The sequence below is a fragment of the Haemorhous mexicanus genome, chromosome 4 (assembly GCF_027477595.1).
Source record: "Haemorhous mexicanus isolate bHaeMex1 chromosome 4, bHaeMex1.pri, whole genome shotgun sequence".
Lineage (NCBI taxonomy): Eukaryota > Metazoa > Chordata > Aves > Passeriformes > Fringillidae > Haemorhous > Haemorhous mexicanus.
In genome coordinates, this window is record NC_082344.1 from 23,172,822 (window position 1) to 23,185,993 (window position 13,172).

At 44.9% G+C, this 13,172-nt stretch overlaps 1 protein-coding gene across 3 annotated transcripts in view; it reads right to left on the reverse strand.

The window, feature by feature from the left end:
* Positions 1-12,177, reverse strand: part of GPRIN3 (GPRIN family member 3) — a 32,925-nt gene extending 20,748 nt beyond the window's left edge. Inside the window, exon 1 of one of the 3 annotated variants that reach the window (XM_059844103.1) lies at positions 11,755-12,177. The gene's annotated coding sequence lies outside the window, so the exon portion shown is untranslated. Of the gene's footprint in view, positions 1-11,279; positions 11,547-11,754 lie in introns of those variants that run through there. The other 2 variants (XM_059844104.1, XM_059844102.1) reach the window with 2 other exon arrangements.
* Between the last annotated feature and the right edge of the window lie 995 nt (positions 12,178-13,172).

The following is a 13,172-nucleotide window of genomic DNA, read 5'->3' on the forward strand; positions in this document are numbered from 1 at the left end:
CATCCAGTGTAAACAGGGCAGCAGTCCACGAGATACAGAGCCAGCAACTCAATAATCTTTTCATCTTCTTACAGATGAGCTGCTTCTCTTGCAGAGAGCGAGGCTGGCACTTTGTTCTGAAACACCTCTTCTATAAACCTGTGTGCCAGAGCAAGAGAACTCAGAGCAGACCATGAACAAATGGAATTAGTATGTGGACAGAGGCAGAGGCAGATTGTGTCAGAGGATCAAGTAATGCCAGGCTACAGAGCTGGGAAACTAAGTGCAATTTATCAACTTAGCTGTCACTAAGGTGGGAAGCCTAGTCCTCCATCCCTGCTCAGCTGCTGGTCAGCACAGTCCAGGTAATTACTGCAGGTTCATTTTCATTATCTCAGCTCTCTTCACTCTGGTTCCTCATCTATTTATTAACAATCCTGAGCCACGGGTGTGGGCAGCCAGAGGAAAACTGTTAGGTTTGTTTTACTCCAAGTCAAGAGGAGAAAAATATTTTTGCAAATGCAGACTGCCATGTGAGGTGGCTTGAGAGAGACAGATGTCTGATTAGCACTGCAGATGGGCTGAAAAATCCCCCATCACCACTTCAAAACTCTCACCCTTTTCCTTTTCCAAAAGGACTGAAAAAGTGTTCTTTTCCCCTCATGTGGCAGCTTTGCCTTTATTTTAAGGGAGAAACTGCAACACCTAAAAATTCATTAGGCCCCTGTACTTCTCTCTGGGCAGCAACTAGATGAAATGGCTCAGCTGTTGAATTCAAAGGTTTGCATGCCCCAGCCCTAAGTTTCTCCCACAAAACTAGAGTGTTAATGCTGACCTTTGGGGAAGACCAGCCTTCTCCCATATGAATTCAGTGACTTCATTCCATTTATGAGGCTGACATACCTCTACAGCTGCTGAGTAAGAAGGCAGGGGGAGATAAGGGGTGAAGGGGAGACTTGCCCTTTCAGGAAAAAAAAGGAGGATGTGCAGAGGAAAGTAAGCTGGTTGGTCCCAGTGATAAGAGAAATTCTTTGGCCCTCTGCCTCCTGGACCTAGGCTTGAATGCTCTTCCAGCACTGATTCCCCATCTGTCTCCTACTGTGTGCTCCTTGCCAGACCATTTCACAGCTTCATATCGCTCAAGGCCAGGAAACTGTTCATAAATGGTTATTTTAAAATTGCCTTTTGTACCATGGTATGGCATCATTTTTGAAAGACAGTCTTAGGCATTTGTGATGTTGACCATGTTCCTATCTCTTGCTGCCTCATGTTGCATGTTCAAGTTGAATAGTGTAAACATTGCTTTGTCTTTCTAAAAGTGTCTCTGAGGGGCACTTTTTCCCATTTTCTGGAGTTTTCTTGGTAAAGTATTAGGTCTCTCTTTTAATGGTTGACCAATGCCAAACACAATTCAAAAGGCTGCTCTCTGATCATACAGAAAGTATTTTTCTGTGTATATGGACATAGAAAAAAGAAACCAAAACCAAAAAATCCACACCAAAAACCTTCAGACAAACAAAAAACCCCAAACATCCTTAATTTAAAAAAAAAAGTGTATATGCATAAAGGGGGAAAGCTCATTTTCCCCAAAGACTGCCCTCTTTTCAGTCACAAACAGAAAATCCTCTCTCAAAACAGAACTAGTCATTAAGCACATATAACCAATTAACACAAGTTTCAACAGTGAAGAATTTAAGATCAAGGATCAAGACTAGGTGACCTCAAGATATTTATCCCACCTAAATTCTGGTCTTGGAGGTCAGCTCAGAAGCCCAGGAATGAAACTGCCCATGCAACACACAATGTTGATCCTACATTAACTCAAAGGGCAATGTATGTTTTCATGTGCATTTCTTCTTCAAAATGCTCTCCAAAGGTAAGCTAGCAGGTTTACCCCAAAACACATTTAACTGTGTCTTTAACTCTACCGTGCAAAAAAGTCACCATATGGTCTACTAGAAAACAGACACTTTTCATTCATCTCTACCTCATCTGCCCTACATTCATTATGAATCAGCCATCTAAGACAGGATGACTGAAAGGATGATGTGGTTTGGCTTCCTGTCAGAACAGCAACTATGGTATTTGGAACAATTTCATATTAATTTAGTATCTCTGGTTAGGTACCTCTGGTAAAAGGCCAGATTTACCTCCTGTAAACGACAAAGGAATTACAGCCTTTAACTGCAAGGTCAGATTTCACCCATCTAATTAAGTTTCCTGCTCTGAGCAGCATGTTAGCTACTGACTTTGATATGACTTTTACAATAACAGGTGTGGCTCTGATTGCCAACTAGTTGAACTCATGTGGTCATTAAAGACTAATTTTGATTTCTGAAGTCAAGATTTTAGATCACATTGAAAAAGAAGAAGGGGTTCAACAGACAAATGAGACAAACTGAGGCTGAGTAGGTGGCATTCATTAGTCACTAGAAGGCAGGCTCTGCTCCTGGAGGAACCACCACCACATGAATTGTCCTGGAGCATCCACACAGACGGAACTGATGAGTAACAGCAAATAACACTTCTTACAGAGCTCTGTTCTTGGGATCAAAATATTACAGGCATAATGTAATTGAAGCTTGCTTTCCTGGTACATACTTAAGGAAACTATTATTAGCTTTGCTGTCCTTTTACTTAATTTTCCTCTCCTAAGGCTTTTTAAGGAATGGCTCAGACATTGTGTGGGTTCTGTCCCTGTCATCTACATGTTTGAGCTGGCTGCTGGAAGGAAGGTCTGCTCATATTCCTGCAGGCATGCCAATCTGGATACAACAAACACATACAAATAGTCTGCATGCAAGAATCGAGTGGGAAAAAAAAATTAAGAAAAAAAAATCAAACCAAAAACCAACCCCAAACAAACAACACAAAACCACCCTGAAACCCCAGGGTACTATCTCATGAACACCTTCAGTCCACCCATCTTCTTATTAGGGACCAAGTGTGAGTGTGCTTATTGTACATCTCTTTGGCAAGCATCCTGCTACCTTCATGTCCCCTCCAGCATGGAAAACTGCAATTCTAAAATAGGTCATTTTATTATGAAAATTTGTTTTCCAAGCAGTATTCCCTTGAGGCCCTACATATTAAGAGCATCTTTTGAACTGGATAAATACTGTTCTCCTATTTCCCAATATCAACTCACATGTTTATGTGATAATGGCCACGCATGGTCCAGCTGGAAGCAATTCTCAAATAGACCATTTAATAGAAGAGTATTTCTGGGGGAAAGCTCCCAGGCTTTATGACGGGGTATTATCTGCTTTTATTGCACTGTGGCCCCACAGCTTGAGGTTTGAATTGTTCCTTTTAAGATGATGCCTACCCTGAACCCAGAGAGGAAGTAAAAACCCCTTTTCTCACCAAAGACCATCTCTGAGTTTCTGTGCCTGCTATATGCAGGAGGAAACTGCTTGTCCCTTCCCCTTCCTAGGCATCAAGCTAATTGAGACTCAAACCAATCAATAAAGGCTGGATTAATTCCCGAGTGCCAAAAGCACATGTAGCTAAATTAATGAAGCTAATCCTTTTGTAGTACCCATTTGTTAAAACTTCTCTGCAGCTCCTGATGCAGCTTGCTTGACTTCTCAGGAAATGAATGAATCACTATCATTCCTCAGTTGTAGTTCACAGTGCATTTTTAGTACCACCAGCACATGGCCAACACCATGGGCTGAATTCAGCAGGTGAGCCCTGTGCTCTCAGGCATGGGGTAACAGCACAGATTCTGCACAGTCCCAACCTGAAGCCATCACATGCAGGGACAGCTTCCAAGTCTAAGCAGCTCTTGGCTGAGGTAGGTGAAAGCACATTTGCAGTTACTAATGCTCACACCTATGGCATGAATGGGTTTATTTGAAGAATGGGGCAGCAAACAGGGACCTGAAAGCCTGGTCACTTTATTCTGCCATACCATGCACTTGAGGTGACTCCTTGAAACACCGCTTACCCTTTCTGTGAAAATGCCTTTGGTGCTGCAACTAAGAATTGTCAAATGTTACCACAGCTGACTTTGTAGATGGGATACCTGTCCCTATGGACAACTGGAGACTGATGCTGTTTTATGGAGTACTGAAACAGCAGATCTTGTAAGGCTACTGCTTAGCTTGAGCAGAAATATGGGTGCTCAAACTCATGCAAACCCTCATACCCTCTTCTAACAGCTTTTAACAGATACTCCCTAACTATTAACCTCAAGGGCAAGATTAACATTTTTATTTTAATTAACATGGAGAGGCTGTGGTGTGCAGCAGTATTATAAAAAGTTCTGAAAAGCCAGCCTTTCAGAGTGGAATAATTCTGTCATCTTGTTTCCACACAGTTCTTCTCAAGACTATCATCCTTCTGACAAGTATTTTATCACTATTACTTCTACCCCTACTACACTCCCCAGCATGCTTATTATATTCCATAATTTTCTTAATGAGTCATCTCAACCTTAATCTTTCACTTGAAGTTTTTCATGAAACTGATACTTCAGAGGAAGGAGAGTGACAGTAAGGAAAGTGACCCTTTAGTTTGTTAAATACAGAAGTGCAATTATCCTTCAGCAATTCCTAGCCAAAGGACTGGCTAAGTCCTCAACAGCCAGACTGCTTCTAGGAGAGCTGAGCTGGCAAGATTTTGGTGACTTTTACACCTCTCCACTTTCTGAAGTTGGGACTTGGTGATATCTGACTCATCCCTCAGCGCCCAAAGGCCATCTTAGAAGCTGCTCTGAATTGCAGCACCAGTAGTCTAAGAAAACAGGGACTTGCTAAAATGCAACAGTGCCCTGTCCACATCACCTTATTTGCTGGACAATTTCTTACCTGCTTTGTTATACCAACTTCACAGACTTAACTGGTTATTTTACCCTGTTTTTGGCAAAACTCCATAGAGTCCAGGGGCCTCTGGAAAGGAAGGGACTGTTCTCTGGGCAATCAGCAGACACTACATTCTGGATTAAGAGCTCACTGGCAATACATTGAAAGTAAAGCACGAGTCCTTGCACTTCAAAACATTTTACAGTTTTTTTACTAAGACAAAATGACGGCCCACGAGTAGAAAATAACTTTCAGGCTGGCTCTAGGTTAAGGGACTCTGCTCACCCCAAAACTGGCAAACACCACATTTCCCTGACCAGAGAATCCACGTGCCAGCTCCACTTGCTACCAAGAGGAACACTCATCTCTTCCCAAAACCATGTAAAAGCAGATTAGTAAGCAGTCTACTATTCTTTTCCTTCTCTGTTTCACCCAGGAAAGGAAAATTATGCCTACCCACATTTTTTTTCCCCCCACATAAATGTTAATGAATTGAGTCCTGTTTATGCAAATTTAAGGTAAACATCAGATCCTTTGTTATCCCATACTGGAAATTCCCACTGTTTCCATGATAACATCTTGACTGATTTTCTCACCTTTCTAGTGATTATTTCATGCATGTAAAGAGGAGTCCTGGAATCACCAGAAAATTCCTGAATTAATTCTTCACTGACTTCACTGTCATCATTTGAGATAAGCCATTGCTTTTTATAGTATCCTTTTCAGATTAGTCATAATGTAGCATAGTATTCACGGCCTCTGTTTCAATCTGTTGGGTTTTTGCATGAAGAATATTAAAAATAATTGCACATCTTGTTGTTTCATTCTGCCTTTTTTCTTGTTTGACTTCCTTTTTAAAAACTGAACTTTGTTTGCACATTAGCATCACTGGGAAAAAGATTTTCACCATTAGAATGCAGTCTGGGATTCCAACTGCAGTAGCCAATATTTGTTCAGTGTTCTCCAAAAGAAGCAGGAAGGCACATGTGCATATAGAAAGCCATCCTGTTCATCCAGATAAAAATGCCAACTGGTGATAATTGCATGATGATTTTGAAGAGCTGACAATATTAATTATCATCACTGAACTACAGGAGAATCTCAGGATAGAGGTGTCACTTTGAGGATTCAAGCAAACATTGATTACTTCTCAATATTTTTAGAAACACCCTGTCCATTTAGCAGGAAAAAAAAAAAAACAATTTACAAAAACTAAAACAGAAAAAGAGAAAATAAGTTAGAGCTGTCTTTCCAAAGCTGAATGTTTGGTCACTATGTTCTGCTTATATTTGGTATGTTTTCTGAAGAAAGTAAGAGTACTCCTGTTACAGGCTCTCTTTCCTGCAGTAGTCACTTCAGTCCTGAGCTGTGCTTTAGTTCATAGCTGCAGCTAACTGGAGCACTAACATCACTCTTGCCAGAATCATCCAGACTGCCAAAGCTTCAGGGAACACCGCTCTTCCCCCAGCTTGGGTGTGCATTAATGTACAGGCACACAGATGGCAGGGGGTGTGTTATTACTATGTAACCACGATCAATCTACAGATGATATGAATGCTTTTCAACTTAGCAATGCTGCTGCTTCCTGGATCAGGAGGTCACCAGACCACAGTGAAGATTCCTGTCTAACAATGTGCCTCATATCTGTTTTATCATAGTTGAATTTGACTATGAGGGTTGCCTAAGAGGGAGATGATGGATATCTCAAGAACACACACTTCTTATGATCCTTTTCTAAAAAAACCTCTCCCCCCCTCCCTCAGCATAATATTTCTTCTCCAAAGCTAGTCAACAGTGATATAAATTAGATTGGGAAATGAATTATAACCACTTGCCAAGCAATACAAGCTTTCAGCCTCAGCTCAGAGCTGGTCTCCATTATGTTAGACAGACAGCAGCAGCATGTGGTGATGCTGACAGCACAGATACTACAGTGTAACAGAGCACTGGGATATCTGTGTCCCCCTTGATCAACTACTTGCTCTTCTATAAGAGCTACTGTCAGAGGAGGAACTAAGCAAGCTGAGCTGTTACTACCACGTTCTACTAATGTATAATAAGTACAGTAAATCAGTAGAAGTAACACGTGCTGCTGACAATTACACTCAGAGATATAATAGACACAGACACTTTTTACTGGATAATTTAATAGATACTGTATCTTCCTGGATGTCTGGCTGATACTGGCTGTGGTAACAGCTTCCATAGCTGCCACCAAGCTTTGTTACACAGGATCACAGATTTAGAGGCATGGGGGAGATGAGGGGAAAGAACTGAATCTGCCCTCTGTGAACACACCTGTAGCACACTTTTATCACAATGCATGGTAATATTTGTCATTGTTGGCATTCTTCCCTCCACCTAATTATTCTCATCAAGTGCATAGGTGCAAAATGCTATCACACTGGTTCCCAGTCATTCCTACTCGAGTGCCCACCTTTTTCTTTGCCTTTCTCCCCCTGCACAGCCTGCATGGAGTTGCAGGTGTTGGCACTGCATTTTCTTCCCTATTTACTCAGCAGCATGCTGACACTTCAACCCTCTAGGATCTGCTGCCAATCTACAAATGTGAGCTCCTAGCCACAGGCTCCCAAGAGACAAATAACTCAATGTTAATAAGTAACTGATCATGTGTGATTAAATTTTTAATTGGCACCAGTCTTTGTTTCAATAGAACTGTTACTGAGTTCAAAGTCCATATATAAAATAAAAGATATACATATACCTTTTCTATTTTTACTATTTGCAAAAGTAAACTGTATTTACATATACTTTCAAAAAGTTCCTATTGGACAGTAACTTAATTTCATTCAGAATATATCCAGAACTTGTCCTCCCCTAGTAAAATTACCCACCTTTTTCTTTTTGTTCTGACTCTCAAGAAAGTGATGTTTACCTAAATTACATAATATCAGGTCTTAATCCAGGATTGCTCCTAAATCCACAAAGGCAGCAGATTCAGCCTGTATCCTAACTCTGCTTTTAGTGTGGGAGTTATAAATTAAGAAGTGATGTGCTGCTAGGAGCATAATTCTCAGTTATGAAATTTTGTTCTGCCTGTAGCTGTGAGACTACGAGCAGATTGCTGGTACTCCTACAGCAGTGAGGATTTCACTAACTGGAGGCAGGATGTTGTTCCCCTTAGCTTTGGCTGAGTCTGACAGAGGGAGTTTATGGTCTTAAAAATAACAGTGTCAGTAACAGTTTCAGGACCCAAATCTGACAAATTTTACCACTGCCATAGTATCTTGCTAGTGAAATCTGTCTAGCCTAGTACTCACTGGACAGCCTTCAGCAAGCCTGAGACTCAAAAATACTATCTTCTGTCTGTTTACAATTAATTAACAGCCTGTAGAATTAATTACCAGCCACTATTCTTAATGCTGGGCTGACTCTGGATGGGCTCCATAATTCAGAAATGTGTAATTTTTGGGACCAGCCACCCCAAGGAAACACACATATTCTTCTGATTGCAAAAGGAGTTGAAGAAAAGGTGCAACCATGAGAAGGGAAAGCATATGTTGAAAAAACTCAGAGATATTAGCCCAGTCTGGGGGACAGAAGGTAAGTTTGAATGGGTGAGGCAAAGATACCTCTCAGGTGGTAACATTTCAGAATTTCATACTGGGGAGATAAACAACTGGACAAACACTTGAGAAAAAATTCTTAAGATGCTGACACCAGCCTGTAGAAAATTCAGCAGAATTCTGGAGCTCTATTCAATCAGATGTGGTATCTGAGCTCTGTGATGATTTTTCAGACTGTTTATGTTTAGTGTATCACTGTCTATACTTCATGAAATCTTATGAATAGACATTTCCTGGGACTTGTAATTAAAAAATCTTCATGAAATTTCAATAACACTCTTTGTCCTGACATTTAAGTCGTTACACAGTCAGAATGTATTTTTCTTAATTTTAACACTTTGAAGACAACTGGGTCATTCTAAAGGCTGAAACCTGCTATCATTATTCGTGCAAACAAACCTTACTCACAGGCATCATCATCACTTACTCCATGGGATGGTCTGCATGTAAAGACCTTTAATTTCCAGAACCTCTTACACCACCCTCCCGCACTGCATATTAAGTTCAAAGACAGGGCAAGTCAAGGTGGTTACAAAACAAACCCCAAACAAAAAATAAAAACAATCTCACCCCAAACAAAAAAAAAATAGTTAATTTTAGTACAAAGAACTTGGTTTTGTACCATCTCCCACAGAAGGTGCCTTCAGACTACTCAATCTCACCATTTCGTTGAGATTCAAGATGCTACCTATGTGCTGCTGGAAAAAATGACAATATTCCCTCAAAGCCAACTAACCTCTGGCCCATACTCTCAGATATTGAGCTTTCTAGAGAGCTGTAACTCCAGACTTAAGCACACTTCAGAGCAAGTAAAGCTCACCACGTTCAGGTTAAAGACTCTCAAAATAAGGACACTGTGTGTGTCAGCCTAGACACCAGAGCCAGTGGTGAGATTTACAGCTCTTTAAGACAGGAAAGCAATTCTCTTTTTCTCTCACCAACACTTGGAGGCACAGTTGAACAAAAGCAGTTACAAAAGCAATTCACTGTAATGGGCACTTTCAGTTTGCAGTTTATATATTACTCAGCGTAACTTCTCAGTACCTTTTACTCCAAGAGGCCTTAAACTTATTTGAAGTTGGCTGGGGAGAAGACAGACCTTTAGGAGGGAGATCCTGGGAAAAGAAAGATCTTCTTCTGACTTCTAGAAGACACCAGAGGTCTGTTGTGATTCCTGAGCTGCAGACTCCACAGAAGCGAGGTGAAATGAGGAGGGAAAAAACTCTAATATAGGCAGATCCAAAGGTATAAATGTAGAAATATTTAATTCAAATGCTCCTGACAGGACAGGCAACGAGCTTCTGAGAAAACCTTGGATTCCAAAGAAGTGCAGAGATCACTGCCTGTAACTAATGGAACAGAAGTTCCCACCATGTAGTCGTGGGAAAGAAAAGTTTGTACCACTGGGTGAATAGACAGGGGAATACTGAGCACGAGGTTATTATCTCCACACGTGACATTAACAAGGGCCTTCCTGGAACCCTGCTGCTGTGCAGCACCGGAGGCCGGCAAGGATGGTGGTGGAAGCTCAGAGAACAGCAGCCCAGACATTTCTCCTGGGGAGCATCTGCATTCCAGGGAGAGACCAAGGGAGTCAGGTCTATTTATCTCATCAGAGACAATGTTAAGTGGCTATTTAATTACTGCCCTTAAATACTTGAGCAGAGAGAGATGATCTGAAACTAGATAGCTATTTAATCTGACAGGCAAAACATTACAAGATCTAGTAGCTGGAAGATGAAGTCAGAGAAGTTCAAAGGGGAAAAGAGATGCAAACGTTTGACAAAGCGATTAAAATTTGGAGCCAATTATCCAGGAATGTAGTCAATTCCCATCGTTGGAAGTCATTTAATCAAGACTGTTTGAAGAGGCTAGTGGGCCAGACCTTGGAACCACTGGGGAATAGTCTCTGCTTTATATTATGGAAGAGGTTAGGCTATGGGACCATAATAATGTCTTACGACTAAAAAACCCACCACTAGTATTATCTTCCTTGACAAAAAAAGGATGAAGGAATAAAGTATTAAAGAAGCCAAGGCCTGTATGGGGCACAGAACACAAGCTGAATGTGGACAACACAAGCCACAGACCAGGAGCTGACATCATCAGTAGTTTTGTCACCAACTACAGCAAGAGAAAGAAAAGGCCGTAAGGGATTCATGCCCAGCCCCAACGCCCTGAGCCAGGCAAGGGACATCACCCGGCCAGTCCTCACGGCGCGATGCTCCCTGAGCGTGAGATCCCAGCTCGCAACCCCCGCGGACCCTCCCGCTCTCGGCCGAGAGCCGTCACACCACCACGGTCTGGGGAGCCGCGGGCTCCGCCGATCACCACCCGCGGGTACCCAGCTCACCCTCACTGCTGCTTCCGCCCGGCTTCGGCCCGGGGGACGCCCCTTGGCCACGATCCCGACTCCGGGCGGCGGCAGGCGGCGGCTGGGGTTACCCCCGCGGCGGCGGCCGCCTTCGGGGCACCTTCCGCGCTGCGGCATCGCGGGCACGTTGCCGTGGCGACCGCGCCGCGCATCCCCCCCGGCCCGTCCCGGAGGTGGGGGGCATCTCATCAATATTCCCTCCACCTTTTATATTTATTTTCTTAAGTTTTCCGCACTCCCGGACCACGCCTGGCCAAAGTCGCTTACAAGCGCCAGTAAGAACGAGCAGAGGATGAGAGAGGCGCCCTCGGGGCCGGCTCGGCCGCTCCCACCCGCCGGTGCCCGCTCGGCGGGGCGGGAGCAGCCCCTCTCGCCGCGGAGCGGGGCACGGCCCGGCTCGGCACACCCGCCTCGACCCGGCACCTGCCGGCGCACCCAGCCCGCTGCTCTCCGGCGCCGAACGCCCTCGCTGGGGTGTGTGCGGGCCGTGTAGGTGCTCTCCCAGTCCGCTCCGCTCCCCCCGCCCCTTACCTCCGCGGCGGCGCCTGGGGAGCAGCGGGCACGCCGCCGCCGCGGGCAGGGATGACCTTGCGGAGAAATCCATCATCCGGGCAGGAAAACAAGCCGTTCCTCGGGGTGTGCGGCGGCGGGAGGAGCGCGGGAGGGAGGAAGGAGGGCTCCGCTTGGGCGGCCCTTCCCGCCGCGGGGGCAGGACGGAGGTGATCAGTGCCGCCACCGACGAGGGGCGCGGGCAGCAGGGCCAGCCCAGGCTCCGCCGCCGCCCGCGGAGCTGCGCCTCCGGCCGCTGCCAGCTGCGGCTCCCGGCCGGCTCGGGAGGCGGGAGCGCCGGGGCTGCGGCGCCGGGCCGGGCTCCCCCCGCGGCCGCAGCGGAGCGGGGCAGCTCTCGGGCCCCGCCGGCGGGGAGGGACCGCAGCAGCAGCCCCGGTGCGCTTGGCCGCGCACCCCGCCCCGAGCCCTCCCGAACGCGCAGGGCGCGGACACGTACCTGCTTCCAGGGAGACATTTCCCGCTGACGCCAGCCCCACCCCGCGCCTCTCTTGGCTTTTATAGCGCGAGAGCTGGCGGCTCCTGTCCTCCATCAGGGCATAGGGCTGAGCAGGGGGCCCTGTCAGCCCCCCGGGAGACCTCGGCAGCCGTGCCGAGCCCCGGGCTCTCTCTGTATTGGCACTTCTGCCAGCCGTCTCCTCTCCACCTCCTAACCCAAAACTGGGCGCTTCACGGCAGAAGAGCTAGGACCTCGCACCTCAAATCCGCCAGTTCCATCCACCTGTGCTAGCCATGCATGTGTCCGCGGAGGAGGCGTTCAGCCAGCCAGGCACCTCCTGAGCCCTCTGCTTGCGGGCTGGTACAGGTTTGCGCGGGGAATCGCAGTGCATGCAAATGCAGTTCAGCTCTTGTCACGCTTTCAGTTTGGGTTGTTGGTTTTGATAGGCAGATTTGGCTTCCTGTGTGAAGCACTGCCCTGTTTGCCTTGGGAAAAAAAAAATAGAGTCAAGCGAAAAAGAGGTTTTGGTTTGGAAGTCTTAATTATCCGGAAATCTTTGATCTAATTTCGGTTTATTCCCACCACAGTGGAATTTTATCTCTCTCTGCTGCAATCACAGGAAATGGTTCTGCAGTGCCCGTAGACTCAAGTCAAGTACAGGTTTTCAACCGGGAAGGTTTTAACTCTTCTGCAATCCTTTAGGGATGAAAAAGAGCTAGATTTAAAAAATAAAAACAAACCAAAACTGTAGGACAAGCTGTGAAGAGAGCTCTGTTGCCATGTGGAAAAAAAAAAAGAACTGGGTATCTAAAAAAATAATTTTTATCCCTAAACCTTGTAGGCATCAGTGAATCATTTTCCCTTTATCCTTATGAATGGACCCGTATTTTATTTACTGCTTTAACAAGGACCCTCTGCCTCAGTTATTGATCCTAAACCTCCTTGACTCAATAGTTAAGTGATCATGAAAAACACCTTGTATTTCCTACCACAGCAAATGTAATTTCTTCCCCCACAGCAGCCACTGAGATGAGCTCATATTCATGTACTAGCCATTCCTGAATGTGGCTTTCTGCAAGTTACTTAAGCATCAAAAATTCAAGATACGTTTTCAATGTTCACCTACAATAACTACTTTTTCCATATGCCAAAGCCAATCCAGCAGTACTCTTAAAAGCCTGAACAGCCCAAGCATCCATCACTGGAAGGAGATTGGAGAGAGCATCACACTTCATCAGGAAAAGTTCTACAACACTAGCATATCCAAGGCTTCCCAGTAGCTCTTCTTTACTTTGTTCTCTTCACAATTTTGCTACTTTTTTTGGCGCTCTGGAGGGCTGAACAAAGCCTGGTCCTCCCTGTGCTCATGTCTGAATCGGGAATACAAGGTCAGTTTGGGAAACTGAGTCAGTGTTCAA